The sequence below is a fragment of the Eptesicus fuscus genome, chromosome 12, assembly GCF_027574615.1.
Source record: "Eptesicus fuscus isolate TK198812 chromosome 12, DD_ASM_mEF_20220401, whole genome shotgun sequence".
Classification (NCBI taxonomy): domain Eukaryota; kingdom Metazoa; phylum Chordata; class Mammalia; order Chiroptera; family Vespertilionidae; genus Eptesicus; species Eptesicus fuscus.
Genome location: NC_072484.1, coordinates 4,251,976 through 4,278,126, shown reverse-complemented (window position 1 = coordinate 4,278,126; position 26,151 = coordinate 4,251,976). Strand labels below are relative to the sequence as shown.

The following is a 26,151-nucleotide window of genomic DNA, read 5'->3' as shown; positions in this document are numbered from 1 at the left end:
AGGATGTACATCCACAGAGTAGATATTTCTAGCTTTGCAGGCCGTACGGTGCCGTGTCTGCTGGAACGACCAGGTGACCTTGCACCCCCTACTGCTTAACCCGGTGGCCCAGAGGCAGCCACAGAGGCAGGATGTGAACGAGGGGGCTGTGTTCCAGCAAAACTGCATTTACAGCCCGGCCGGCGTGGCTCAGTGCTTGAGCATCAACCTATGACCAGGAGGTCATGGTTTGATTCTCGGTCGGGGCACATGCCTGGGTTTTGGGCTCGATCCCCAGTGTGGGGCATGTGGGAGGCAGCCAATCAATGATTCTCTCTCATCATTGATATTTCAGTCTCTCTCTCTCCCTCTCCTTTCCTCTCTGAGATCAATAAAAATATATATATTTTTTAAAACGGCATTAACAAAAGCAGGAGCGGGCGGGGCTGGTCCACGTGCAGGAGCCAGGGCTCGCTGACCCCTGCTTAAACCACCACCTATGAACAGGTTCATCTGTTCCCTCTTTGTTTGCAGTTATTTTCATGTAAGTGGTTTGCTTTTTCATTTAAACTTTCTTTGTTTTATATTTATGGGAACAATTTTGTAGTTTTAAAACCAAAACTATGAAGCAAGGTGCATCTGGAAAACTCTGGCGTCTCTCGGTACCTTTTGACAGCATCTCTGAGCTTTGCTGGGCGGGAGCCCGCTTTGGCCGCTCAGTCTCCTCGGGGGGTGACTCCCCTCCAGACAGGACCTCGCCCTCTTTCTGTTTCTGACGGTGGTCCTGGCTCTTATTGCGGATTCCCATCCCCCTCTCTGGCACACGTGATAAATTCCCGGCTCCCACTGGCTTAAGCAATCGATCAACAATAAACCGGCTTATTTCACTGGGGAGCACAGGGTTAGAATGGCTTCAAACCATGTTGGATTCAGGTCAACACTAGCCTATAGGTTCTTTGGTATGAATTTGAGGAGGGGCCCCCTCTGAGCAGACATAGCCCTCCGTGTGCCCTCCCCCACCTCCCGCCAGAGCACCAGCTCAGACCTTTGTGCAAAATGGAAAGAGGCGCCCCTGCAGGTGTGCGGCTGGGTGAGCGGTGGGGGCTGGCGTTCAGTCCCGCCCTCCGCGGGAAGACCCGTGCAGTGCAGCCCCCCACTGCGCGGGGCCGGGGTGGTCTCGGGCCTGGGGTTCCTCTGGAGTGGCTCAGTCTCAGAAGGCTCTCCTTTTTGGTGTCGACTGTGATTTTCAGCGGTACCAGCCTTACATCCTGCCGGTTTTCCAACCCCCTCAGAAAGAAGGCATCTCATTCCAAATCATGGGGCAGGAAATCATTTGAAAGTGGATGAGCAGGCTGGGCCGCATGCCCGTCCCTGGAGGCAGGGAGTGTGGGTGGGGTGCAGAGTGACCTCATCTGAACTTCTTGGACTGAGAACCTTCAAAGTAAAATTGAGGGGGCTATTCCTAGAAAAGGGGTGAACTAATTCTAGGCAGGAAAAACGACCAGGTGACCTTGCACCCCCTACGGCGCCCGTTCACTCCCAGGGACCCCTTCTGCCGGCTTTATTCCGCTGTCTGACAGGGAAACTCACTCCCCAGGAGGTTCCTCCCTGCCCGGCAAACCCGTCCGATCAAGCGAGCGTCAGACACAGTCTGCATCTGTCCTGCGCATAGTGGGCCTCCGTGTTACGAACAGCCCCTGCCTTTAATCAAGAAGGAATTACGCAGTGGCAAGGCATTACAGTTTTCTTTTATAACCGGCTCGTTTGAAAAAGAATTAATTTCAGATTGTCTCTTAAGCGAGGGAAGAGGAAGGAGCATTGTGCAGCGTTTCCTGAAAAGTCCTGGAAGCAGGCAAGGGGCCATTTTCCAGAACCACCCCCCCCCCTCCCCACCGGGGAGCACTGCTCTTTGTCCTCCTGCATCTCACGGCCCAGGGAGCCCAGGACGCTTCTCAGCGTCTCCTGTTGCAAGGAAGGGGCTTGGATCAGGGACGAGGCTGGCAGGCGGGCGTGGAGGCAGGGGTTGTCACGAAGGCTGAGCTTTCACGCTGCGAGGAGGCCCCTTCCCGCGCCCACCCTCCCCAGCCTCGGTCCGCTCTCTCCATCCTTATTTTCATTTGAATCAGGGCTTGTGTTGGGTCTCTGCCTGAACATTGATGCGGGGAGTTTTGAAACTGTAATTTATCATGGATGAAGGCTTTATCTCTGGCTTGTGCTCACAACATTGGGGTTCTAATTTCCACCCCAGGACCAGTTCCCTGTGGAGCGGGGCCAGCCTTGCCTAACCTTTCTCTGGGAGTTTCATCTCCTGGAAAATAGACTTAATATCCACTCTGCTCACAGTGACGCAGGAATTAGTCACTGTTTTTCAGAGTGCAAACCTCATACCTTCACCAGCACCAGGCAATTCCACCAATAGCCCCCAAATTACACCGGATAGAATGGTGCTGATGAGCAGTGTTTATGATCAGTGCTTCCATTGTGAGCTGCAAACTAATACTTATGAGGTCGCCCCTGATTCATAAATCCAAGAAGCTGTCATAGTCACGGCAATGAGCGGGGTGCAGCGCGGAGGGCCACTAGGAAACACCCCCACCCGCCGCAGCCTCCTTTCCCGGCCGGCCAGGCAGTCACATGGAAATTCTAAGGTCACCACGGGCTGTGGCTTCATCCCTTTCAATTTCAGGCTGTGATTAATCTCTTCTGATGTTATTCTGTTTGAAAGGATGATCTCAAACTGGCCCCAAACAGAGCCAGCTCTCTGGGAAGGGGAAGCTGTGAGAGAGGAGGGAGCTGCTCACAGTGAAGCAAGGGCGTCAAACACGCTGGGTGGGGGCGGGGGTTCAAGGCTGCAGGGGACACAGAGAGGCCCGGGCCTTAATTTACGGCTTAGAAACGAAGGGCCGGTGATTCACGACCTCATTTGGGGTCTGACTCCATGAAAATATGCCCTGTGGCTGGAGCTGCCAGCAACGTGGGTCCCTGCAGCCTGCGGACCCCACGCAGCCTCCCCTCCGGCTGGAGACCCCGTAGACGGTCTGCAGTGAATTTGTGAGGTTTCTCAGCTTGAGTCTGTCTGCCTTCTGAATTGTAACTAGTCCACTAGAAAGCCCTTCAGCCCTGGCCAGTGTGACTCAGTGGTTGGAGCTTCGGCCTGCACACCAAAGGGCTGTGAGTTCGCTTCCTGGTCAAGGGCACATATCTGGGTTGCAGGTTCGATCCCGGGCCCTGGCCCCGGTCAGAGTGTCTTCAGGAGGCAGCCAATCGAAGTGTCTCTCTCACATCAGTGTTTCTCTCTGTCTCTCTCTCTACCCCCTCCCGCTCTCCCTTTCACTCTCTCAAAAAATAAATAAAAAAAAATAAATCAATGGGAAAAATATCCCCAGGTGAGGATTAACAGAAAGCAGGAAGGCCCTTCCAGAGGCAGGGCCTTTGGTCCGGATGGTTTGATCTCTAGGGCAGGGTTGTGCAGCCGCAGCGCTACTGGCAGCTGGGCCTGGGTCCTTCCGTGTTGTTGGTCGCCCTGGCCATCGTAGGGTGTTAGCAGCAGCCCTGGCCTCAAACCACGAGGTGCTGTTAGCAGCCCCTCCTCCCCCACGGTGACAACCTCAGATGTCTCCAGACATTGTCAGATGCCTCCTGGCCGAGCCGAGCGGGGGTAGGTGGGGGAAGTCACCCATAACAGTTCGTGAAGCTGTGCAGTCCCTGAGCCCTTCCAAGGCTGCCCCTGGGGTCCTCTCCTGTGACGGGGGGGCGGGAGGGGTGGTTAAAAGCTTGGAGACCTCTGGGTGGCACAAGGCCTGTGTGCCCCAGGAGAGGGGAGGCGCTCTGACCCAGGGGCGCCTTTGTTTGCCTCCGCACACGCTCTCCTGGACAGACGTGCTCCCAGTCATGGGACCTGCCTCCCAGGGTCCCTGGGATGGTGGCTGCAGACAGGCGGCTAATCAGCTCCCCCACACTGCCTGGAAGTGGCACGACGTAAGCGAGCATGTAATCACCAGCTCGAACCCGCAGCCGTGGGCCCTCATTTTAGGACATGGGAGAAACGGCCTTCGCAGCTCGAGGAGAATGTCGGAGGACAGAGACTGGGGGGCACCTGCCTCTGGCCTTAGTGAGACGCAGCCTCGGGGTCCTTGTAGGCGGCTGGTGCTATCTCCGCTCTCCAGGTGTGAGGGAGAGGACCCCACAGCCCAGTCACAGGATGCGAACTTGAACTTGTAAGCCCTCCGTAAGAATCCAGGCAGTCTTTCATCTGGAGGCCTCGGTCCCCATCGTCTCAGACAAATTAAAACACACCCACACTTTACTTTCACTATAATTTATTTGCAGTAAAAGATATTTGAAAGGAGTTTAATGATTTTGCTTCTTAAATTATCTGACGGGGGGGTAATTCATCAAAGTCGCAATTACCTGTGATTTTCCTCACAACCAATTGCATCCTTAGGAATTCTTGCCACTGTTTCCTCAAATGTAATGAAGTTTTTATGACTCCTACATCATGCACACCGCATCCAACGAGCAGCGAGGAGGCCTCGGTGCCGCAATTGGCAGGCGCTTAATGAAGCATTTATTAATTTGGATTTTGCTGCTTTCCTGTTGAATTTCGAAGTCCATAATTTCCCTGCACGCTGCATGGTCGTGTCTAGGCCCTTGGAAGGGCCTTGCTTCAGGCTCGGGGAGCAGCCGGCTCCCGAGGGCGAGGCGGTGCCGCGGGCTGGGGGGGCCGTGCTCCCGGCCTTCGCCCCCCCTGTGTTCTCTGGCTCCCGTGTTCGTGGCGGTGAGATAAGTTGAAACATCTGGAGACCCACACGTGCAACCTGAAGGCAGCAACCGCGGGCCTTCACCCCTCGCTTCTTGATTCATTTCTTGGACGTCAGCTTTCCGGTCAGGCCTGTGCTGTAATCACGGGGAGCTGCTGACCCGCCGGCCCACCCCGCGCCCCGCGCCCTGCCACGGCACACGAAGCCTGATCGCGGGGTGCAGGCCAGTCGGAAAAGCCCTGAGAGATTAGGCGTAATTGGGCGGCGTTTCCTGAGAAACTCCAACCCTGAGCCCCACATGGGACTAGCCGGCATTTTATTTTGTTTCACACGAAAAGGGACCTCACAATTATTTTCCCCCTCACAATTATTAACAGTGCGAGGGTCACACTCCCACTGCTCTCAGAGCGGGGCCTGCGACGGGGACCGGTTTCCTCCGTCCCAAGGCGAGGGAGCGTGTCTGCTCGGAGCTGATGGTAATATTTAAAGATATCAGTAGGTTCGGGACAATTAGAAATGGGCATGAGTAGCTTTAGGCTGACGTTATTGATGCCCGGTGATCAATAGTGCTATTTGTACTCGGGTGGCCGGGTGAAAAGGAACCTCAGGAAGCTCTGGCCACAGCGCGGGGAGAGAGAGGAGAGAGAATTAGGGATGAAAAGCCGCTGTAAGTCCAGGCCGGCAGGCTCAGGGCTGACGGAGAGCTTTGGGTGATGGAGTGCGTGGGTTTTCATCAGTGCGTGCCAGGACAGGGGATTACACCTGCCGCCTCGGAGCCCGTGTGCAGGGAAGCTGTTTATAACAGAATGTGGCTGCGGATGAGTCTGCATCTTGGGATCCACCAATTGCTTTAAGGGCGAGCTCCAGAACCACCATTTGTTTTCAATAGCTTTGACCCCGCAACTCAAGCAATCCCCCCAATTGCTCTGTCCAGGGTTGTTTGTGTAAAAGGGATTTGAGAGAGAAAATTTCATAGATTGGGGCACAGAGCAGAGCGGGCCCCACTTTCTGGATGAGCCATTTGGATGCTGGTTATTCCAAAACCATCACAGCTCACGTTTCCGGGGGTCGAGGGGCTAATGACGTGCAAGGGCATCGCCAAGGCTACTCACGTCCTGTTTAGATTGAAATTCACAACAACAGGTTAGACTCCGTTCTCAGGCCTGTCTTGCAGACCTGTGCCCTCCAGCAAGGCTGTCCTTTGCCAAGGTCGCCTCACCTCACGGGTGCAGCCGGTCCACAGCGACAGGAATCGCATCAGATTTCAGACATAGGACCCCCCAAAAGTGAATTATCTATAATAATAAAAGCGTAATATGCTAATTAGACCGGACAGCCGAATGACCTTCCAAACATCCTTCCGGACCACCTTCCAGATGAAGCCGGGGCAGCGAGGGCCGAGCCCCTTGCATGAATTTCGTGCATCAGGCCTCTAGTTTAAGTAATAATTTTCTGTATGGATTGCATGCTGAAATGATACCATTCAGACATATTGGGTTCCATAAAATTATTATTAAATTGTACTTTTTTGTTGTTTTACCTTGTACTTTGCTTTTACTGTTTAAAATATCGGCTGCTAGAAAAATAAAAATAAAAATTACCAGTGGGGCTAGTATTATGTCTCTTTGCTGGTCTAGAGGAAGACATGAGTCACAGAGAGGTTCAGCAATGTGCCCAAGGTCACACAGCATGCTCGTGGCAGGGCCTTTTAGAGGCGACCAGCATGACCCCCAAATGGTAACGTGTACATAGGTCTGCTCTTCTTGATCCCCTTTTTGTCCTTGGTCCTCCATCCCTGCAGACCCTGGTTGAATTCAGAAGTCCTTTCTTCTCTGTTTCCCCAGCTGGGTCTCCGGGGGGTCGATCTTTGTGGTTTTTCTCAGATTATGACATTCTCAGTTTTGTGCCCTGGCACATAGTTGTGTAATGTGAGGAGGGGAGCACCAGTCTCTCTCTTAATGCTTATTTAATGATCTTTAATTAGTAATCTTGTCATATTTCAACCTGCAGTTGGTTCCTGAGGCTGTCTGCTGCAAAGATTTTTGAAAAATCCAAACTTTATTCTTTGCCATCGATCCACGTGGTTAATGGGCCTGAGAGGAATGCTTTCCTCCATCCTTCTACCTCGGAACGAGAGGCTGGGGGACACCGAGCAAAGAGGGCCGGCATCTGATCGCCACCCTCTGAGAGTAAGGGAGGCCAGACTCCGTCCAGGTTCTCGTTTGAGTCCCTGCTGAGTGTCCACCCGCACGCTGGGGTCCTGGGGTCACCCGTGTTCTGGAATCATCTGTGCCCTTGTGGCCATGGGACCCTGAAATTGATGCCTGCCCCTGATGGTAAAGTGGGGGTTGGCCAGCGGTCAGCACAGTTTTCCACGTCCGGTGCTCTCAGGGCCCCTTCATGGAAGCCTGCGCTTTCCTGCTGCCAGGTCTCCGCTTCCCGGGGGCAGGGTCCTCCCCGGGGGCAGGGTCCTCCCCGGCGTGGATGGCGCAGAGAAGGGGTCTGTGCTTCAATGCTACGGTCAGGCTCCTCGGTGGGAAAGACGGGGCAGGATTCAAAAACAAGATCAACATCAGCTACCCCTCCCAGGACGGAGCCGAGCGCTCACCTCTGAACGCGGCCAGCTTTGCCCAGGCAGCCCAAGAGGGCGGCCACGCCCAGCTTGCCTCTGGCCCCTCTCTGGGCATTTAGTCAGTGTAGCTGATGAATTGAAACACACCACAGAGTGGCTGAGGACCCGGCTGGCGGCCTGCCGCCTCACCCCGGCTGTGTGCCTCGAGGCCAGCCCCCGCCCCCTGAGCCTCAGAGCCCTCTTCTGCAAAACGAGACTCCTCATAGCTGCCCTGCTCCCCCCGAGTCGCTGAGAGGTTCCAGCAATGTAGAGCCAGTGATAGGAAAATGTGGGCAAGCAGGAGAGAGTCATTTAAGTGCATGCTGTTACCATAATTGCCTTGCATTGTCTGTGTGTATCTCATCTCCCCCATTGGAGGCGAGATCCTTGTTGATAGCCACCAGGCCTCACCCCTTCCGATGGTCCCACATAGCCAGGATAGTGCTGGACGCATGTGATTTCAGGTCAGTTACAAATCACCCCAAAACCTGGCCAGGTGTGGCCCAAAGGTTTTCTCAATTAAAGCCGAGCAGGGGCGGGAGGCTGCACTGCAGGCCCCTGGCAGTACCTTTGGAATGAATGCATCTGTGAATGAATGAATGAATGCCAGGTGGCATTGGCTTGACGCTCCCAGCCACCTGCTTTGGACGGGAGCTGTGAACTCAGCCACCTCCGCTCAGAAATGATTTCTCTCTCTGTCCTTTTGGTTACGCTTCCTGCGTCCTGCCTTGCCCTCGTTCAGGTTTCTATTAAGTAGTCAAACATAATATAAAATTGCCCGCAAAAAAAGATGGTTCCCGGATTAATTAATCTTCCCTTTACGTAGGGAGAGACATAACAGAGAGCGTAAGATAAGAAAAGAAAATGAAATTAATCTTATACTTTCTATGGCTGCCTGTTAATTTCAAGGTTTCCTGCATCCAGGCGTCTGGGCTCCGGCTCGGTTTCTCCATTGCTCGGTACTTAAATGAAACATCTTATTAATCATTTCCCGGGGAATGCTGTGCAGCCAAGAGGAGGGCAAGAGGCATTCCGGAGCCACAGTGAGTTTGTTTTTATAGTAATGCATACCTTATAATCAGGTATGGCCAATACATCAAAACGATAAGCCAAATTTGTATACCATCTCACACCGCTGTCGATAAATCACAGGAACACTAAGTTGCCGGATCCATTCTGCCCTGACACCAGCCTCTCCTCGGAGGAGAGATCTGAGGATAAACGAGCAGGTAACCAGGGGATAAAACTGTCCGAGAAGTTTCGAAAAAGAAGCTGAGCTCTGCCCATCACGAAGATGTGTTTTTAATTCCGAAATGACCGGGCTGCAACTCAGCAATCCTGAGGACAGGCAGGGCAGCTCGGCCCCGGGGCTGAAATAGATGGTGAATGTCTCTTTGTCTGCCAAGCCTGCATTCTCTCAGTTTCCAAAATGTCCATTAACCCCACGGGACATTCCAGCTGACCCCTCACCCCACCGAGACGATGTAAATATAACGATTAGCCAATCCGTGCCAGCATCAAGGCTGCTCGATGCTCCTCTTCGCTGAGAAATGCATTAGCTCCTGGCAGTACTGTCCAGAAATTAATCCACAGACAACCGAGCGTCATTACCATGATCTGCCCTGGCTGGCGGCTCTCGGTGAGTGAATTTAGGGATGGAAATAAGCTATTTCCACCCACTTTATCATCCAGAGACCTCAGTACAGAATGTGTCTCTGGTGAGTGCTGTTATTATAACCTGTTTCTAGAATTGCTATTACTCTTAATTCTGCAGAAACAGGCTCCTACCCAAAGCCATCAGCTGGGTGCCTTTAAGTCTTAAGATCAGCCTTTAATCTCCACTTTGAAGTTGTTGGCAGAGGCGGAGAGTTTTATTTCAGCCGATGACTGGATGTTTTAATTTTGTTAAGTACTGATCTATTTCCTCCCTAACGCCAGGCCCCAGGCCGGAGGCTGCGCTCCCAGTGGAGTCCAGGTGGGCGACGGCCCTGCACGCAGGCCAGGTGCTGTCGCTGGTTTGGTAGGACGACGTGGGGTTTAGAGACCCACAGGGGCTCCCCCATGGGAGCCGTCAGGGCCAGCACAAGTCACTTTTCAAAATGCGAATGAGTGAGCAGCGAATCTGTGAGTGGCAGAAACCTCCAGGGAGGATGCCCTGGCCCTCCGAAAGGAAACCTCTCTCCAAACCTACCATGAAGCCCCTCTCCCTGGCCCCATCTGTGTGCTCTTCCCACCCCTTCCTCCCACCCAGCTCTTCCAGCATGCCCCCCACACACACACAAATTCCAGACCATGGTGGCCCCCAGACTCTAGCGCCAGCGCTCACCTCCCTTCTGCGCCCCAGGCCCACTCACTGGCCATCCCGCTGGACATGCCTCCCATAGTGGCCTCCCTCCCCTGCCCCCATGACGCCCTCTCTGTATCTGAAACCTTGTTCTGACTGTTTTGGGGGCCTGTCCCCCCTGCTTCCCCATGGGGGAATTACAGCCTGCCTCCTTCGAACCTGGGACTTGTCTGATCCGGTATTTATTACCCAGGCTCGCTCCTGATTCCTCAGGAGGCGGGCGTGCCACTCAAAAGGCAGGGCCTGCTCCTGCTCATTTGAATTTCCCTGCAACACCTTGACACACAGTAGGTCTCTGCAAATATTAATTAAGCGAATGCACTTATTCAAATCCAGGAGATGGGGAGACAGGACAGAAGGAAGACTTGATAAACGGAAGGCTAAGAAATACCTTCCAACTAGCTCTGTGCTGATCTGTTGCCTTGTGAACGAGGAAACCAAATGGTGGTTTAAAAAAATTGTAAAGACACTCAACATACATTGGTCACCGAGGGAACGTACTAATAATCACTGTCATCATCATGGCTGCCATGGAGTGAGCGTCCCCAGTTTCCGCCAAGCTCAATGTCAAAGGCTGGGCACATAGTTGCTTGTTTTGACCTCCTATAACCCTCAGAGGCAGGACCTGCCCTGACCCTTGTTGGAGGTGACAGGGTGGAAGGTCAAAGTCTTAGCTGCCATTGCACAGCAAGAGACACCGGATGGGGGTGGCGTTCCTGTCGGTGGTTTGAGCTCCCGCTTCCCGCTGACACGCCTGCCGTCTGGCGGCTTCTGAAAAGGTTGGGTAGCAAGGGGCTTGTTGAGGGCCCGTTATGAAAAGGGCACGTCCTTTGTTTTTGCCCCGATGCAGAATATTTCCCACCCACCAGTGCCTCCCATTCAATCTCCAGGATGGTCAGTCTTCTCAGTCAGTCAGAGGCAGGTGGGTGTGGGGGCTGACGCAGAAACTTTACATCTAAGAGCAGCTACTGGGCCCGGCGTCGGGGGCACAGCCCCTGACCTGGGTTGGCTGAGCCCCAAATGCTAATGAACATCGCCCAGGATGTCTGTGTGAGCTGGCAGAGCATCAACGTCGGTTCCCTATTGAAGGCCCGCGGCCATGGCAAACAGCAGCCAGAAACACGCCCGGTCTACCTGCCCGTTAAGAAAGAGAAAACAGAAAGACAGCCCTTTGAATCCATTCTTCCCCATAGAAACAGGAACGATGTCCCAATCACTGTGTCTAAAAAAGCAGTAGATACGAAAATTGGATTTGGTTGGAACTGGATTTTAGCTGCAAATGGGTGGTTTTTAATAAAGTGCCTCATAGCAACCAATCTGTGAAAAGCTGCTACTTAAAAGGAAGTTCATATGATCTCGGGAAATGGCTCATCCAGACAGGGCGGTCTGTAACTGTTTATTATCGTCGTCTGCACCGGATCAGATAAGCGGGGGCTTGTGGAGGTGGGGGCTTCCAGAAAGTACTGAGTGGGAGCACTGGGTCCTCCAGCTAAGGGGTTTTTGTTTTGTTTTTTGATGTTGCTGTTTTTTAAAATTGATTTCAGAGAGAGGAAGGGAGAGGGAGAGATAGAAACATCAATGATGAGAGAGAATCATTGATTGGCTTCTTCCTACATACCCGCTACTGGGGACCTAGCCTGCAACTCAGGCATGTGCCCCAGTGGGAATGGAACTGTGACCTTCTAGTTCATAGGTCAACGCTCAACCACTAAGCCATGCTGGCCACACAGAACTCAGTGGTGTTTAACATCCGCACAGATGTGTAAAACCGCCACCAGGGTCCATTTCGGAACACTGCACCCTTCCGCCACCCTCCTCTCCCCGGCCCCTCAGCTCTGAGCAAGCTCTCCTCTGCTGTCCATCTCCACAGACGTGGCCACGCTGGACACTTCACATCCGTGGAATTCTGCAGTGTGGGTCCTTCCCTCGGCGCCACGGTCGAGGTCCGTCTCTGTTGTGGATCCGTGCTTTGCTCCTTCCTGACCTTCAGTCCTGCTGCCACCATAGGACGAGGACTGGGTGGTGTCATGCTCCCTGCCGGCACCTCACAGGAGCGTCGGTGGAGGGTTAGCGACTGCTCCTTTAGGTCTTTCATCCCTAACCCCTGTCCCCAAAAATCGTGGTGATGGTTGAAGCCTAGTGCATTTCATCCATCGAAATAAAATGATTCAATTCTTTTCCTTCCAGACTCGTGTTTTCCCATGAGATTCATCAATTTGCATTTGTCTTGATAATAACACCACCACCATTGGCTCATATTTATAGAGCCTTTCCTGGGACCAGGCCGCATGCTTGGGTTTTACTTATAACACCCCCATCCACCTGAGAGGCTGGGGAATCATGACTCCCTTTAACAGATGAGGAAACCGAGGCTCAGAGAGGGTCAATGAAGTCTCCCAGGTCTTCCGCAGAAACCCAGTTCTTAAATAAATCCTTCAGTGTTCAAGAAATGGGGATTGCCTGGACTTGAATTTCCCAGCACACACACTGTCCCTCATTTTATTGGCAAACTCTTGAGTGGGTCTAAGGGGTCTGGGGAAGCTGGGGGGCTTCCAAACCCCACCCCTACCTGAGGCACTCGGACGCCCCAGGCGTACAGAGGAGTGGACAGACAGGCCAGCAAGATGGCATGACCATGGGAACGTGTGGTGAGGGTCTCAGCAGGCCCTCGAAGGCAGCTCCCAAGGGTCCCCGGGGGATGGCTGAGTGGCGCGTTGAGCAGTGGAGCCGGGCGGTGGGCGTCTGCACACCCCTTGATTAACTGTACTGAGAGGAGGTAGGTACGGACTGTCGTGGGCGCGGGGGCGGAGTGATTAATCCTCCCATAATCCGCTTGTGCGGTTTTGCTGTGGCAGGAGGTTTTGCTGGAGAGATCGATGGAGCCTTAACAGAGTGGTGCAACTGAGCTGCGCCAGAGGCGGGTCACCTCCCGGAGCCACGCGCTGGGGGCGGGGGCAGGCTGGGGTTTTTATTGGTGGGCGAGGGGACATTTTCTCAAAGACCCCATTTCTATGGTACAGGAAGCAGGCAGGATCAGCGGAGAGCAGAGAAGGAAAAGGGGAAAGCAGAGAGAACAGGAACAACGATCTCTTACTTTGATCAATTACTGCCAAGGCAAAGGGCTCTTTTGTTCTGGTTTCACGTTCATCTTTCCCCTTGACCCTCTCCACAGTCCTGGGGGGCAGGCTGTTGTCCCTCATTTTATTGGCAAGAAATTTGGGGGCCCAAAGAGTGGAATGAATTGCCTGAAGTCATGTGGGTCATCAGTGCCAAATCCAGGATTTAAACCAAGCACTTGGAACTCCAAGCACAGTGCTCAGTCAGGAGTGAAGTAGGAACCAGTGGTGTCCCTCGTGGCCAGGTCCCCAGGTTCCTAAAGTAGGGGTGGTGCAGGAATTGTACAAAGGCAGTCTTGCCACACCGCTGGGTGGGGAAGAGGTTGGGCTGTGTATGCCAGGCTCTGAAAGCACAAAGAAATCCATCCAAATCTGCTGGGGCAGCAGGGGAGGCTCTTTGGAAAGAGGGATATTGAGGCTGGGTTTTGATGGATGCATAGGAGTCCTTGAGTTCAGTAAAGGGGGAAACTCATTCTGGGAATGGAGCAGAGTATACAACGACTGGAGCTGTAATTGGGGATTGTGCATCCAGGAACAGCAGGCTTGCAGAGTAGCTGGTGTGTGCAGGTCTGTGCTAGTGGAAGAACAAGAGCGCTAGAAAGAGAGTCCTGGCGCCCAACTGCTCATTCAGCCCTGCTTTGTCAGGTAGCCAGGCACGGGCAGCCGTTCCGGGGGGTGGGAGTTCACTCGGGTTCAGAGAACTGGAAGTTGCTTTGAAGATTTTTGTGCTTAGTGCCGTACCCCCTTTTAGAAACTAAAAATGGATTCTCCGAGGAGCTAGCAAAGCCACAGCAGAACAGGATTTTGCTGGAGAGACTGTAACTGCCTCCCTCTGTCATTATCTAATTAAGGAAGGGGTGGGGGAACCCCCAAGGCTTTGAAGTAGCAAGAGAGAAATCTGAAAGGGTTCCAGCCAGGTCTAATTACAGAGCAGCGTTCTCCAAATATGACGTTACTCAGCGGGCGGTTGGCGGGATGGGGCTTCCATGTCTAAACCTCCAGGACTGAAATATCTGCAGCCACAGCCCCACAGGCCATGCTTTGGCACCCACTTTCTCTATTGGGGGCAATGGCAGTGGATTCTTGACAGTTTCACTCCAAATCCGTGTGCATGCACAGGGCATTTCAGAAGGAACCCCAGCGTGGAGTACAAAGCTCTAGCCTTTCATGTGGGGTCCTGACGCCAGCGAAGTCTCTCTGGAATAAATATTCAGACCCACGATTTCCATGGTTGGTTGGAAGGAAGGAAAGAGAGGTACTGCACCTACAATGTCCTCGGGCCCCATGCGTGACCTTGGCGCAGAGGTGGTACATTGGACAGGCGGGTTTTTGAGAGGTGATGGGTAGCCCCATCTCGAAAATATCACCCTCTCCAGATGCCTGGAAATGCCACTTTGGGGGAGTTACTGCTCCAACAGATCTTTACTGGGCACCTATTATGTGCCAAGCACTGCCCAGGGTAGTACATGGGGGGGGGGTATAACAATGCAGGTCCGCTCATCACAAGAGTGTAGCCTGCAAGGGCAAAGCTACAGACAAATAAATAAAATCACTCCAAATTGGGGCAAACTCTGCGAGAGACAGAAGGAAGCAGGTGAGGGCGGTCAGAGCGACCACACTTTGGGAGGGACAGCTGAGATGATCAAAGCATGCCTGGAGGGAAGGTGATCCGGACAGAAAGAGTGGCCTGAGTCAAGGCCACTGGGGCATTTAAGGAATTGGCATAAGGTCCCTGTGGCTGGAGGGGTGGGAGTGGGGCAGGGAGAACTTCCCTTTTGGGGGAGGGGGGGCGGCAGGAGGACCTCCCTTCCCTCCCCTGCAGGCAGGGTGTGGGGGAGGGAGACAGGTGGATTTCTCCTGCAGTTTCTGAGCCTTGGCTCTCAGCCTCTTGTATGCTGTAGCCACTGAAGAGGTAGGAGAGTCTTTAGTTTGAAATGTAAGATGATTTCTTTAGGAAAAATGGTCAGATTCCTCACGACCTCTTGTTCCAAGGAGAATAGACAGTATTTTATCATTGCGGCATTGTGTCATAGCTGCAGCTAAAACATCTGAGCGCTTGCCAAGGTAACAAAGGGAAGATGAAGTGCGATGACTCAGTTTTGGGTCGTGAAGGCTCAGGAAAGTGAGACTGCACCTCTCCTCGCCCCCCCCCCCCTCAACCCGACCCCAAAAGGCCTGGGTGCAGGAGGAAGGAAGACTGACAGGACCAGCGTCTCCCTGGTCCCCAGCCCTGCTCTCCGTTCAGCATACATGTGGCTGCTTGCGTCCTGCCGGGAGCCTGGGGTCTTCGCCCGCTCATTTGCTTGCTTGGAACATGAACCAGTTCAAACGGCGAGGAGGGGCCTGTGAGTGAGTTCAGCACGAAGGCTAGAAACCAACACTTCCCCACCTGCTGCCACCCACGCTCCCTCTGCAGGAATTCTCAGGGCTCTTACATGCGCATGAGCATCATGACCACACCATAGAGGCACATAGTATATAGTATTTCTCAGATTTATTTAAGTAAGAATATTTGAGGTACAGCTTATGGGCACACTGCTTTAATCTGACATTATTACCCAGTTACCACTGTTGTCGTTAAGAATAACTTCAAAAAAACAGCAACGAGGCCTGGCCGGTGTGGCTCAGTGGTTGAGCATTGACCCATGCTTCAAGAGATCGCAGGTTCGATTCTGCATTCGATCCCCAGTGGGGGTCGTGCTGGAGGCAGCAGATCGATGTTTCTCTTTCATTGATGTTTCTATCTGTCTTTCTCCTTTCATATCTCTCTAAAAATCAATAAAAATATATATTTTTAAAATAGCAGTGAACAACTATTCATTCATCCACTCAACCACTTACTCAACCAACCATCCATCCATCTACCCACCCACCCACCCATCCAACCATTCATCCATCTATTCATCCCCCTACCCATCTACTCATTATCAATCCACCAATCCATCCACTCCCCCATCTACTCATCCATCCATCTAACTATCCACCCACCCATTTAATCATCCACTCACCCATCATCCATCCATCCATCCATCCATCCATCCATCCATCCATCATCGATCCATCCTTCATTTATACATCCAAGCAAGCAGCATCCAGCTAACAAACATTTACTGAAAGGGTCTTTCCATACTCTGGGCACAATACTAGGACTTTGGTAGATCCAAGATGTGTTTAGAGAGCTTCTAGTCTAATACAGGACTACCTCCTATGTACAACTAACCAGACTTCTGGTTAAAAGTGACTTTTGTCTTTGGAGAGAGCAAGTGCTAGAAGCTCAGGAAGTGAGGAAGCTCCCCTCCTCAGGTGAGCCCTTGAGGGCTGTGTGGAAGAGGCAGCGTTTTTCCTTGGAGGAGGGATTGGGCATGGAGAGAGAGAAGCTGGGGGGCAGAGATCCTGGCAGGACGACACGGGGAACAGAGGCCAGAGCTCGGCTGGGTGGGCGGGGGGAGCCAGCCTACATCCTCTCCTTCCTCAGCTCTCTGCTTGGCTGAGTCGTGACTCCGGCATCAATAAAAAGCTCTGCCCAGATGCCTTGCTCCTGCAAGAATGTTTCTAACGAGGCCTGAGTCTTAGGCGGCATGCCTTGCTTTTGGTGGTGGCTTCGGAACTCTGTCGTTCCATTTAGAATCAGAGGCTGAAATGTGTTTGTCATCACAGCACCCACGGACGAGGCCCCCACCCCCACCTTCCGCTGCACTGTAGGTGGAAAGGAGCCACTGTCCAGCTTTATGCACCTTGTTCCTGTGCCCCAGGCGCTGACGTTCCAGAACATTCTGCCAGATCCCCATGCACACCCCAAAGGAGAGAGGTCCTTGGTGCTCCGCACAGAAATGTCGCATTTGCCCAATAGCTCAGGGGCTCAGCGCTGAACAGGTGTCAGGGCGTGTGTAGCAGGCGCGGTCCGAGCCTGGCACCCGGGTACCTGTTTTCTCGAGGTTTCATTCGAAGGGGAAATGCAGCCACCGAGTGACTCCAGATAACCACACGTGGTGATACATACTTGAGGGGTAAACTAGGGGGTGATTTCAGATGGGTCATCGGGGAAGGCTTCCCAAGGGTAACATTTGAACCGAGACAGGAATAACAAGAAGGACCCAGCCAAGGGAAGAGCTGGGGGCAGGGAGCAGCCGGCGCACAGCCCCTGAGGCACATGGGAGCCTAGGCGTTTTGAGAAACAGAAAGGTCAGCGTGGCTAGAGTTTTCGAGGAAGTGGGGGAGTGGAACGGAGAGTTGCCGGTGAGACGGGTAGGGACCACATCACATAGGTCCTGGGGACCGGGGGGTGGAGGGGGGGGAGGTGTTTATTTTAAGGGGAGGGTGGAGGTGAGTAACTGTGTTTCCTTTTGAAGTCCTTGCTCTGGCTGCTGAGTTGAGAGTAGGTGTTGGGGGCAGGAGCGGGAGCCCCGGGACCAGGGAGGGCTGGCATAGTCTGCAGGGACCAGGTGCCTCAGACTACAGTGGGGTGGGGGTGGGGTTGTCACAGAACTGGAAAGGAGAAAAGGGTTGGGGATTTGCTGGGGAGGCAGCAGGATCTATAGAGGGTCAGGGACGAGTGTGGGAGAAATGGGAGAATGAAGGACCACTCCTAACTGGGCTGGAGTAGCTGGGTAGATGTGGCCCCGTTTTCGGGGCTGGGGGAGGGAGGGAGGAACAGCTTGGACAGGAGAGCAGAAGGGCTGTGTGGTAGCCGTGTGGATGAGAGATGTGTTGTAGGCATCAGGGAGGCAGTTGCATATATAAGTCTGGATTTTGTGGGGGAAGTTTGGGGCAAGAGAAAATGGGAACCAGGGGCAAAGAGAGGCAGAACCAGTCAGAGTCAGGAGGTGGTAGGGTGGAGGGGAGAGCGTACAACTTTGTTTGATCTCCTGGATCTAGCCATGCCTGAAGCTTGACCACCTTGAATTCTAGTAATGTGAGCCACGCAGCCCCTTTGTTTCTCCCGCATCAGTTTGAGTCAGGCTCCTGTCCCTGCAGGGCACGTCTCAGCCCCACACAGGAGACTGGTCAGTGTCTCAGGTTGGCTCAGATGCCTTTCCTTGGCCTTGGGCTGGATTTCCATCTCCCCCAGGTGGTGGAAAGCACTGACCTTTTGACACCAGGGAGACCCAGGAACCAGTTCCTCTGTGCCTCTGGCTGCCCCTGTGACCTTGGACAAGGGGGCTGGCTCCTCGGCCCCTCCGCGTCCTCGCTCAGGGTTGTGTGAGGATGCAGGGCAGGGACAGCGTCTGGCGCACGGCAGGAGCTTACTCGCCAGCAGCATTTTGGCCCTCCCTCCCCCACACACTGATTAAAAGCTCGAGTTGGCAGTTATTTATGTCTTTGATTAATTAAACAATTGGGAAACAAATTAATTATTACTTAACGAAGGCAGTTTGGGCGACACAATCTTTGAAAACACGAGGCTGGCAGGGAGAAGCAGAGAAGCGATGCCGGGCAGCGAGGAGCGCAGAAATCACTGAGGTAGAAAATCTTCAAGGTCCTTCTCATCTGGAAAATTCACCTTTTCTAGACGTGCAGAATGTGGCTTCCTACAGATAAATGTTGACTTATGGTTGAAGCAGCGTATTATATGTCACAGTGCCTGCAAATGGCAGCCAGGCAATCTCTGGTGTCACCTGCCTGGAGCTGATCCAAGGAGAGAGGCAGAAAGGGAGGGATTGCATGAGCCACGGCCACATGGCTGGCCACTGCTGTCGTTCGGTTTAATCCCCCTCTGTCGCTGTTCTCCGTGGCCCCCCAACTGGATCTGGATGGCAGGCTGAACTCAGCATCAATAACTATGGCCATAACCCATGTCCTTGGCTCAATCCAGGGGAGCAGGGGGGGGGGGAAGGGGGGCAGAAGGGCGGGGGCATTTGTTGTGCTTGAATTTTAAAAGCCCCAGTTTTTCGCCCCATTAAGTTATCATTTGCTTTAAGGAAAAGTTACCGGCTCCCACGCCTGTTACTCCCTTGCTCTCCTGTCCCATCGCCCCGGGCCCCAGGGTTTGCAGCCGGTCCTTCTGGGGAACCAGTGCTTCCACCAGCCCCGTGGCCTGAGGCCCCTGCCGCCTGAGTGCAGGCTGTGGCTTTGTGAAGGTGCCACAGGGCTCACCTCCAGACTGCTGCTCCCAGGGCAGGAAAAATCTGATTGTCAGGAACCGGCCTGTCATCCGGGACCTTCCCCTGGGCCAGGAAGGTCAACTCCCACCTCGGGTTACATTGGTTTTATTGGATGGCTTTTTCCAAAGTGGTGAACAGCATGAGGGCCGGTGGGCTGGGGGGCATCCAGTTCCATCTGGGAGCGGGGCCTGCCCCTCCCCCTGTGGTACTGAATTCCCCGCATGATCAGAGGGAGCCAAGTCAACCCAGTTTCCTTAGATTGCTGCCCGCCCCCCTACGCCCCCGCCCAGGCCCAGAATGTATCAGTGTGCGCACAGCGATGGCTGCCAGCTGCCCCCAGCAGCCTGACAAGGAAGCCCGCTGGCCCCCTGGAAAAGAGCCATGGCAACAGATCCTTGAACTGCATGTGTATTCAAAAGAGTCAAAACCAAGGAGACAGAGCGTGGGCGTGGGCGAGAAGCTGTGGATCTGGGCTCCCCCTCGCCGCCTCCTAAGGTGGTTTCTCCAGATGAAGCCTGGATGGAGACCCAAGAACACCGGGGCGCGGCGGCCTGAGAGCCGGGCCCAGAACAAGTCTGGCTCCAGGGGCCTTGCTCATCCTCTCGTGTGGCCCACTCAGAACCACGGGGTGCTTGCTAACGCACAGCTTCCCAGGCCCCACGCCAGGGCCACAGGCAGAGTTCCCTAGAGAGCCATTTTGCTGAGGAAAGTTCCCTCCAGTGACGGGCAAACAGCTCAGGGCCTGACAGAGCTGGGCTGTGGCTCAGGGCTAGAGGACATGTCCCTGGCTCCCACATTATAACTTGTAACCCCCACAATCTATCTAACCCCTTCTGACTCAAACTGACGATGCTTCTGGGAAGGCCCACACACGCGCTCCCTCCTCAGACACACACCTATGCTTTGCCATGCAGCGAGGCCAACCTCGGGACGGCCACGGAGCCTGCAGTTGCCCTGGTGTGGGGACTGCTAATCAGGGGTGTTGCTGAAGGGTCAGGTATGAGATGGGATGTGAAGGGCGGATGAGCATTTGTGAAGGTCAAATATCTCCTCCCCCCCCGACCCCCACCCAGCAGTGATAGGACACCCCATCAGGGTTCTCATCAGGGGAGTGAGGTGGTCAGTCTTGTGTGTCTGAAGGCTTCCCTGGCTGCAGTGTGGAAAGGCGAAGCTATAGCCAAGATGGCGATCATTTAGGGGACTGTGTGGTCTAAGCAAAACACGGAGAGAGTCTCAGCTAAGGTAAGGGGATGGAGAGAAAGGCACAGTTGAGGGGTCTATTAGCAGGTGTCTCTTCACCAATCCGAACTGAGCTCCTAGCTTGGGATGGTCAGTCTGGTGGGTGCTGGTGAGAGAAGGCCATGCCCCCGTGGGGACTGCATCCTTGTGGGGTAAGCAAAAAGCAGTCATACAGTGTTGAATGTGTGCTCTTCAAAAAAGTGGTGTTCTGAATGCATACAGCAGGGAAATGGGTAGCCCAACCAGTCTCCTCTAAGGAAATGGCCATTGCTTTGTAGAGATGAAGAAGGAGCAGGAGTTACCTAAGAAGCAAGAGGAGGAAGAGCTTTCTGGGCAGAGGGACCAGCATATGAAAGGTCCAGAGAGGAAAGTGGAGAGAGGGAACGGAGTGGAGGGGAGGGCAGGGGCCAGTTCAGGCAGGACCTTAAGGGAATTTTATGAGGTATGACCTTTATCCTAAGAACAATGGAGAGGGTTTTTAAAATCTTATTTTTGAAAGCATTACATATGTTCCCTTTTTCTCACATTGGCTTCTTCCAGCCCCTCCCCCCCAGGCCCCCTCCTCACCATATTGTCTGTGTCCATGGGTCATGCATATATGCACACAAGTTCTTTGGTTGATCTCTCCCACCCACCCACCTTCTCTCGCCTTCCCTCTGAGATTCCGCATTCTGTTCTATGATTCTATGTCTCTGGATCTATTTTGTTCATAAATTAATTTTGTTCATTAGAGTCCACATATGAGTGATCATGTGATACTTGACTTTCTCTGACTGGCTTATTTCACCTAGCATAATACTCTCTAGGTCCATCCATGCTGTTGCAAATTGTAAGAGTTCTTACATTTTGCGTAGTATTCCATTGTGTAAATGTTCCGCAGCTTCTTTATCCACTCATCTGCTGATGGGCACTTGGGCTGTTTCCAGATCTTAGCTATCTTAAATTGTGCTTCTATAAAATAGGGGTACATATATTCTTTCTGATTGGTGTTTCTGGTTTCTTAGGATATATTCCTAGAAGTGGGATCACTGGATCAAATGGCAGATCCATATTTCATTTTTTGAGGAGACTCCATACTGTTTTTCATAATGGCTGCACCAGTCTGCATTCCCACCAGCAGTGTGCTAGGGTTCCCTTTTCTCCACATCCTCACCAGCACTTGTCGTTTGTTGATTTGTTGGTGGTAGCTATTCTGACAGGTGTGAGGTGATACCTCATTGTCCTTTTGATTTGCATCTCTTGGATGACTAGTGACTTTGAGCATTTTTTCATATGTCTCTTGGCCTTCTCTATGTCCACTTTGGAGAAGTGTCTATTTAGGTCCTATACCCATTTTTTAATTAGATTGTTTGTCTTCCTTTTGTTAAGTTGTATGAGTTCCCTATATCTTTTAAAAATTAACATCTTATTGGATGTATCATTGCCAAATATATCCTCCCATGCAGTGGGCTCTCTTTTCATTTTGCTGATGATTTCTTTTGCTGTGCAGAAGGTTTTTATTTTGATGTAGTTCCCATTTGTTTATTTTCCCCTTAGTTTCCTTTGCCCTAGGACCGTGGTCGGCAAACTGCGGCTCGAGAGCCACGTGCGGCTCTTTGGCCCCTTGAATGTGACTCTTCCACAAAATACCATGGCCTGGGCGAGTCTATTTTGAAGAAGTGGCGTTAGAAGAAGTTTAAGTTTAAAAAATGTGGCTCTCAAAAGAAATTTCAATCGTTGTACTGTTGATATTTGGCTCTGTTGACTAATGAGTTTGCCGACCACTGCCCTAGGAGATGTATCTGTAAACATGTTTCTATGAGAAATGTCTGAGATTTTGCTGCCTATGTTTTTTTTTCTAATATTTTTATGGTTTCACAACTTACATTTAAGTCTTTTATCCGTTTTGAGTTTATTCTTATGTATGGTGTAAGTTGGTGGTCTAGTTTCATTTTTTTTTTTGCATGTATCTGTCCAATTTTCCCAACACCATATATTTAAGAGATTGTCTTGACTCCATTGTATGCTCTTGCCTCCTTTGTCAAATATTAATTGAGCATAATGGCTTGGGTCGATATCTGGGGTCTCTGTTCTGTTCCATTGATCTATATGCCTGTTCTTGTTAATTTTTGTCTGGAGGATCTATCCAGTGAAGTCAGCGGGGTGTTAAAGTCCCCAACTATGACTGTGTTGTTGTCTATCTCTCCCTTAAAGTCCTCTAGTAGTTTTTTAAGAATATTTAAGTGCTCCTATATTGGGTGCATATATGTTTACCAGAGTTATATCCTCTTGTTGTATTGATCCCTTTAGTTTATGTAGTGACCTTTGTTGTCTCTTATGATGGCCTTCATTTTGAATTTTATGTTTTCAGATATGAGTATTGTACCCCAGCTTTTTTTTTTCTTTTCCATTTGCATGGAAATTTTTTTTCCATCCCTTCACTCTCATTCTGTGTGTGTCTTTTGTTCTGAGGTGGGTCTCTGATAGACAGCATATAGTTGGGTCATGTTTTCTTTTTTTTTGGGGGGGGGGATCATGTTTTCTTATCCATTCAGCTACCCTATGTCTTTTGATTGGAGCATTTCATCCATTTACATGGAAGGTTACTATTGATAGGTACTTATTTATTGCCATTCTTATTCTTTATGCCTGTGTTCTTCTCTTTCTATTTCTTCTTACAACAGTGCCTTTAGCATTTCTTGCAGTGCTGGTTTGGTGGTAATAAACTCTTTTAGCCTTTTTTTTTTTTTTTTGTCAGTGAAGCTCTTTATTTCACCTTTGATTTTGAATGATAGCCTTAATGGGTAGTCTTGGGTTCAGTCCCTTTCTTTTCATTAACTTGCCATTCCCTTCTTGCCTGAAGTGTTTCTATTGAGAAGTCTGCTGACAGTCTAATGGGAGATCCCTTATAGGTAACTTTCTGCCTCTCTCATAGCCTTTAAGATTCTTTGTCTTTAATGCTTTCCATTTTAATTATTGTGTGCCTATGTGTGGGTCTTTTGAGCTTCGTATTGTCTGGGACTCTCTGTGTTTCCTGAACTTGAGTGACTTTTTCCTTCACCAGGTTAGGGAAATGTTCTGCCCTTATTTCTCCAAACATGTTCTCTGTTTCGTGCTTGGATTCTTCTCCTTCTGGCACTCCTATGAAACAAATGTTGTTATGGTTCATGTTCTCCCTTAAACTTTTGCACTTAAAGAAATATTATTTTTCCATTTGCTGCTGTCAATGGATTTTTTTTTTCTACCTTGTCTTCTTTTTCTTTCAAAGGCAGTTGGGGAAGGAACACTAACTATAAAGGCCTTGGATCCACATTACCATCTCTTAAGTGGGGAGTCTAGGAAAATTCTCCCAATCCGAGAAGACCATTCACCTTTTCTTTTCTTCATTTTAAGTAATTCTTTATTGTTGAAAGTATTACATATGTTCTCCTTTTACCCCCATTGACTCCCTCCAGCCTTCCTCTGCCCCAGGCCTTCAGCAACCCATTGTCTGTGTCCATGGGCCATGCATATATGCATACAAGGTCTTTGGTTGATTACCTCCCACCCACCCACCCTCCCCCACCTTCTCTCTAAGATTCCGCACTCTGTCCCATGCTTCCATGTCTCTGGATCCACTCCATTCATCAGTTTCTTTTGTTACTTAGATTCCACATATAAGTGAGATCATGTGATACTTGTCTTTCTGTGACTGACTTATTTCATTCAGCATGATACTCTCCAGGTCCCTCCATGCTGTCTCAAAGGTTAAGAGATTCTTCTTTTTTACTGCTGCATAGTATTCCATGGTATAAATGTACCACATTTTTTAATCCACTCATCTACTGATGGGCACTTGGGTTGTTTCCAGGTCTTAGCTATTGTAAATTGTGCTGCTATGAACATAAGGGTGCATACATGCTTTCTAATTGGTGCTTCTGGTTTCTTAGGATATATTGCTAGAATTGGTATCACTGAGCCAAATGGGAGTTCCATTTTTAAGGAAACTCCAGACTTTTTTCCATAATGGCTACATCTGTCTGCATTCCCACCAGCCGTGTACTAGGGTTTCCTTTTCTCCACATCCTTGCCAGCACTTGTCATTTTTTTATTTGTTGACGGTAGCTATTCTTGCAGGTGTGAGCTGATACCTCATTGTTGTTTTAATTTGCATCTCTCGGGTGATGAGTGACTTTGAGCCTTTTTTCAGATGTCTCTTGGCCATCTGTATGTTCTCTTGGGGAGAAATGTCTATTTAGGTCCTTTACTCATTTTTTAATTGATTGTTTGTCTTCCCTATGTTAAGTTGTCTGAGTTCCTTATATATTTTGGAGATTAACCCTTTATCAGATGTATCATTGCCAAATATGTTCTCCCATACAATGGACTCCCTTTTTGTTTTGCTGATGGTTTCTTTTGCTGTGCAGAAGTTTGTATTTTGATGTAGTCTCATTTGTTTATTTTCTCCTTAGTTTCCTTTGCCCTAGGAGATGTATCGGTAAACATACTGCTATGAGAGATGTCTGAGATTTTTTCTGCCTATGGTTTCCTATAGGATTTTTATGGTTTCACAACTTACATTTAACACATTAAGCACCAAGCCTGTTTTGTCTTCTGGACGGAAAGTATAGTGTCAGTCACTGGTGACTGACTGGGCGCTTAATGTGTTAAGTCTTTTATCTATTTTGAGTTTATTCTTGTGTGGGGTGTAAGTTGGTGGTTAGTTTCATTATTTTGCATATGCCTGTCCAATTTTCCCAACACCATTTATTGAAGGGACTGTCTTGACTCCATTTTATGCTCTTGCCTCCTTTGCCAAATATTAATTGAGCATAATGGCTTGGGCCGATATCTGAGGTCTCTGTTCTGTTCCATTGATCCATATGCCTGTTCTTATGCCAGTACCAGACTGTTTTGATTATGGTGGCTTGGTAATATAACTTGAAATCTGGTATTTTGATTCCTTCAACTTTGTTTTTCTGTCTCAATTTTGCTTCAGCTATTGGGGGTCTTTTTTGGTTCCATATATTTTGGGAGTATTTTTTCTAGCTCTGTGAGATAAGCCGTTGGTATTTTTATAGGGATTGCATTGAATCTGTAGATTGCCTTGGGTAGTATGGACATTTTAATGATGTTGATTCTACCAATCCATGAACACAGTATATTCTTCCATCTGTTTATATCTTCTTCTATCTCTTTTTTCAACATCCTGTCATTTTCTGAGTACAGGTCTTTGGCATCCTTTGTTAAGTTTATCCCTAAGTATCTTAATTTTTATGTTGCCATTGCCAATGGGATTGCTTGTTTAGTTTCTCTTTCTGAGAATTCATTATTGGTGTGTAAAAAAGCCGTCGGTTTTGGGGTGTTGATTTTGTACCCTGCTACATTGCCAAATTCATTTATTAAATCTAGTAGTTTATTGGTGGAGTCCTTAGGTTTTCCTATGTACAATATCATGTCATCCGGGAATAATGAGAGTTTTACTTCCTCCTTTTCAATTTGGATGCCTTTTATTTTTGCTTCTTGTATGATTGCTGTGGCTAGGACTTCCAGTATTATGTTCAGTAAAAGTGGTGAAAGCAGACATCCCTATCTTGTTCGTTTTCTTAAGGGAAATGGTTTTAGTTTTTGCCCATTGAGAATGATGTTCCCTCTGGTTTGTCATATATGGCCTTTATCATGTTGAGGTATGCTTCCTCTATTCCTACTTTGCTGAGAGTTTTTATCAAAAGTGGCTATTGGATTTTGTTGAATGCTTTTTTTTTTGCATCTATTTATATGATCATGTGAGTTTTGTCTTTCAATTTGTTTATGTGATGTATCATGTTAATTGATTTGCAAATATTGTACCAGCCTTGCATCCCTGGAATAAATCTCACTTGGTCATAGTGTATGATCTTTTTAATATATTGCTGGATCTGATTTGCTAATATTTTGTTGAAGATTTTAACATCTATGTTCATCAGTTATATTGGCCTGTGATTCTCTTTCTTTGTAGTGTCTTGATCTGGTTTTGATCAAGATAATGCTGGCTTCATAAATA

General features: G+C 50.3%; 1 long non-coding RNA gene across 2 annotated transcripts in view; it reads left to right on the top strand.

The window, feature by feature from the left end:
• Positions 1 to 26,151, top strand: part of LOC114231350 (uncharacterized) — a 55,863-nt gene that overhangs the window by 17,518 nt on the left and 12,194 nt on the right. Inside the window, exon 5 of one of the 2 annotated variants that reach the window (XR_008557744.1) lies at positions 11,565 to 11,871. The exons of the other annotated variant lie outside the window; for it this stretch is intronic. This is a non-coding gene — a long non-coding RNA (uncharacterized LOC114231350). Of the gene's footprint in view, positions 1 to 11,564; positions 11,872 to 26,151 lie in introns of those variants that run through there. 2 annotated transcript variants of the gene reach the window in all.